Source organism: Saccopteryx bilineata, chromosome 6 (genome assembly GCF_036850765.1).
Source record: "Saccopteryx bilineata isolate mSacBil1 chromosome 6, mSacBil1_pri_phased_curated, whole genome shotgun sequence".
Classification (NCBI taxonomy): Eukaryota; Metazoa; Chordata; class Mammalia; order Chiroptera; family Emballonuridae; genus Saccopteryx; species Saccopteryx bilineata.
The window spans coordinates 208,590,987-208,594,868 of NC_089495.1; the positions used below are offsets into that span (position 1 = coordinate 208,590,987).

General features: G+C 59.7%; 1 non-coding gene across 1 annotated transcript; it reads right to left on the reverse strand.

Moving 5' to 3' along the window:
• Window positions 1-2,820: 2,820 nt before the first annotated feature.
• Window positions 2,821-2,896, reverse strand: TRNAT-AGU (transfer RNA threonine (anticodon AGU)). The gene has a single exon. It is a non-coding gene; the product is annotated as a tRNA-Thr (tRNA).
• Between the last annotated feature and the right edge of the window lie 986 nt (window positions 2,897-3,882).

Sequence of the window (3,882 nt, forward strand, 5' to 3'; positions counted from 1 at the left end):
CACGCCTGCCCGCGGTGTGCCCTTAGGGGGCGTTCTGAGAGCAGGGTGGGCACACGGGGCCTGTGGGCCCGGGAGGCCAGGGAGAGCTGTCTGGGTTGATCTCTCAGTGATGGACAGGACTCAGACGGTCACCGTGGAGGGGGTGTCACTGGGAGGGGCGGTGCAACCCAGAGGTGTGACGGTCCCCAGGCAGGGAGGAGCGTGACGGGAACTGGGCACACTCACTCGTCATGTGTCCACGCGAGGCCGCCCAGAAGGGGAACACGCTTCTGCCCTGTCCCCACGCCTGGCTCTCTAGCACACCCGTCTGGCCTGGGAGGTCCCGGAGCCTGCGCCTCCCCTGTCCCCAGCAGCCAGTCCCTGGCCGTTACGGGGGTCCAGCAGCCGGGGGGCAGGCCACCCCCACCCCCGCAGGGCCTGGCTGGCAGAGGACTTCCCATGCAGCAGGACCGGGCACTCGCCGGGGGCCGGCGGGCAGTCCCGTTACCCCCCTGGGGGGACAAAGGGCTGGAAAGGCAGGACTCAGGGTGAGGATCCACGTTCTATTTCTTCTGAACATCTGGGACTCTAGAGAGCGTTCCTGTTTGAGCTGCCACCAGGAGTGACGACAGAAACCGGGTATCCGTTTAGAGGAGGGCTGTCAGCAGCAGCCACGGGACGCAGGACTCCTGACACCCCCCCCCCCCAGGGTGTACAGCGACACTTTGGGCCACGACGCCGTGAGTTTGGCGGCAGAGCGATTAAGAAACCCAAGTGCGGCCCTGGCCGGTTGGCTCAGCGGTAGAGCGTCGGCCTAGCGTGCGGAGGACCCGGGTTCGATTCCCGGCCAGGGCACACAGGAGAAGCGCCCATTTGCTTCTCCACCCCTCCGCCGCACTTTCCTCTCTGTCTCTCTCTTCCCCTCCCGCAGCCAAGGCTCCATTGGAGCAAAGATGGCCCGGGCGCTGGGGATGGCTCCTTGGCCTCTGCCCCAGGCGCTAGAGTGGCTCTGGTCGCAATATGGCGACGCCCAGGATGGGCAGAGCATCGCCCCCTGGTGGGCAGAGCATCGCCCCTGGTGGGCGTGCTGGGTGGATCCCGGTCGGGCGCATGCGGGAGTCTGTCTGACTGTCTCTCCCTGTTTCCAGCTTCAGAAAAATGAAAAAAAAAAAAAAAAGAAAAAAGAAAAAAAAAAAAAAAAAGAAACCCAAGTGCGAAGTTCTTTTCCTTCCGGATCGAGTCCTTCTCTCAGCAAAACTCCACTTCAAGGGTTTTTTTATAACACAGCCGTTCTGCATTCCCACTGTGAACCCCGCGCCGCGCTGCTCGTGGGCAAGAGGCCGCCTTTTCACTGCCGGGCAGGACTCGGCTAATGGACACTTTACTGCTGAGTGCGCCGTCCCTTTGGGAGGAAAGTAATTTCATCCCACGGCATGTCTCGTCCCCCGGCTTGCTTATCAGCGGTGTTATTATGCTGGCAAGAGGCATTTGTAAGCTTTTCAAGTGATTGACCGATGTGTTGTTGTTTTTTCCAGGTAAAGGAAAAAGGAAAAAAAAACCATGCTAAAAGCAAAACGCTATATGGGGGGGGGGTTGTGGATCATGGCAACCAAGTCGATGTTTATCTTACAAGTGCTGGGGACGGTGAAGAACCCAGCTGCTGCTTCTCCGTGAGTCCCACAAGCCAGCCTGGCTGCGCGAGAGGCGTGGGGAGGAGCTCGCAGAGGAAGCCAAGGGCCCGCCACCCTCCCTCCGTCCGAGCCCTCAGACGGAGGGTGGCTGCAGAATTCTGAGCCTTTGTCTTCTCATCTGTGCAAAGGGAGCCGGAATGAACTTGGTTCCCAAAACGACCGTGAGGACAAAAGGACGTGCTAACGTTAGAGACGCAGGGAGTATGCTAACGTTAGAGACGCAGGGAGTGCCGCTCTGGAGGCGTGAGCCGCGCTGCTGTCCCCGCAGTGTCCGCTTCTGCCTGAGTCGGTCAGGGCGACTTCTGCACACGCCTCAGTGTGTGCTGGGCGGTGGGTGTTTGTGACTGACTGCTCCCTCTCGCCTTGACGGTCGGCCACACACCAGTTTGGGCCACAGACAGCGTCAGCATCTTTCGTTTTCTGTCAAAATCTCGCAGTTTATCAAGCAGACTTTGACTGGAATTCATCGTGTGTTGCACGCCCAGAGCTGACACGAGTCTTTGGAATCACTACCGCTGGTGATCTCCTTGAGGTGTGCGTGTGTGCGCGTGCGCGTGTGTGTGTGCGTGCGTGTGTGCGTGTGCGTGCGTGTGTGCGTGTGCGTGCGCGTGTGCGTGTGCGTGCGCGTGTGCGTGTGCGTGCGCGTGTGCGTGTGCGTGCGTGTGTGCGTGTGCGTGCGTGTGTGCGTGTGCGTGCGCGCGCGCCAGAGGTGTTTTTCATACACATTTTTGTAGGTTGGTGAGTGGGCCCTCAGGAGGTTGAGTCCAGTGCCTCGGTCGCAAGTTCTGCCCGGCCGTTCTTGTTTTTTTTTTTTTTTTTTTTCATTTTTCTGAAGCTGGAAACGGGGAGAGACAGTCAGACAGACTCCCGCATGCGCCCGACCGGGATCCACCCAGCACACCCACCAGGGGCGACGCTCTGCCCACCAGGGGGCGACGCTCTGCCCACCAGGGGGCGATGCTCTGCCCCTCCTGGGTGTCGCCATGTTGCGACCAGAGCCACTCTAGCGCCTGCGGTAGAGGCCAAGGAGCCATCCCCAGTGCCTGGGCCATCTTTGCTCCAATGGAGCCTTGGCTGCGGGAGGGGAAGAGAGAGACAGGGAGGAAGGAGGGGGGGAGGGGTGGAGAAGCAAATGGGCGCTTCTCCTGTGTGCCCTGGCCGGGAATCGAACCCGGGTCCTCCGCACACTAGGCCGACGCTCTACCACTGAGCCAACCAGCCAGGGCCATGCCCGGCCGTTCTTGGGAGCTCTTGACCCTGAAAGACGTGAACCCAGCTCTGGAACACACGGCCAGCAGGGAGCTCAGTCTGGACACCGGTCGTCAGAGGGTCCGTCGAGCTCAGTTCCATAGGGACCCAAAGCCGTGGGTGTGACCACGACACAGGCCTTCTGACCACAGCTGTGTCTCACGTTCAGCCGTGGGGGCCGCCAGCTCCACTTCTGCTGCCCCTCAGGTGAGCTCGCACCTTCCTGGTGGCCGGGGGCAGAGGACAGACAGGCAGTGAGCGGCTGTGACGCACGTGCGCTCCCGAAAGCCACGGCTGGGTGTCCTCCCCACAGCGGAGGCAGAGCAGGCCCCACACTTGACTCGTTTATATTGGCTGCCACCAGACCAGAGTGGGAAACTAGGAGAAAAATCCCTCTTTCTACCAGTAATACATAACATACAGGTATAACGTTTATAATATTTCTTTTTCTTTTTCTTTTTTTTTGTATTTTTCTGAAGTTGGAAACGGGAGGCAGTCAGACAGACTCCCACATGTGCCCGACCGGGATCCACCCGGCATGCCCACCAGGGGGTGATGCTCTGCCCATCTGGGGCATCACTCTGTTGAGACCAGAGCCATTCTAGCACCTGAGGCAGAGGCCACAGAGCCATCCTCAGCTGTCGGGCCATCTTTGCTCTAATGGAGCCTCCGCTGCGGGAGGGGAAGAGAGAGACAGAGAGGAAGGAGAGGGGGAGGGGTGGAGAAGCAGATGGGTGCTTCTCCTGTGTGTCTTGGCCGGGAATCGAACCCGGGACTCCTGCATGCCAGGCCGACGCTCTACCACTGAGCCAACCGGCCAGGGCTCACCCAATACTTTTAATGAATTTAATTCTTAGGAGCTTTACAATGCAGAAGCACTGAACATGTTCTGGACCAGTCTGCAGTCACCCTGCAGGTGTGCGTGAGTCTCACAGAGGAAGCAGAAGCGGTTCAGGCTCGTTGT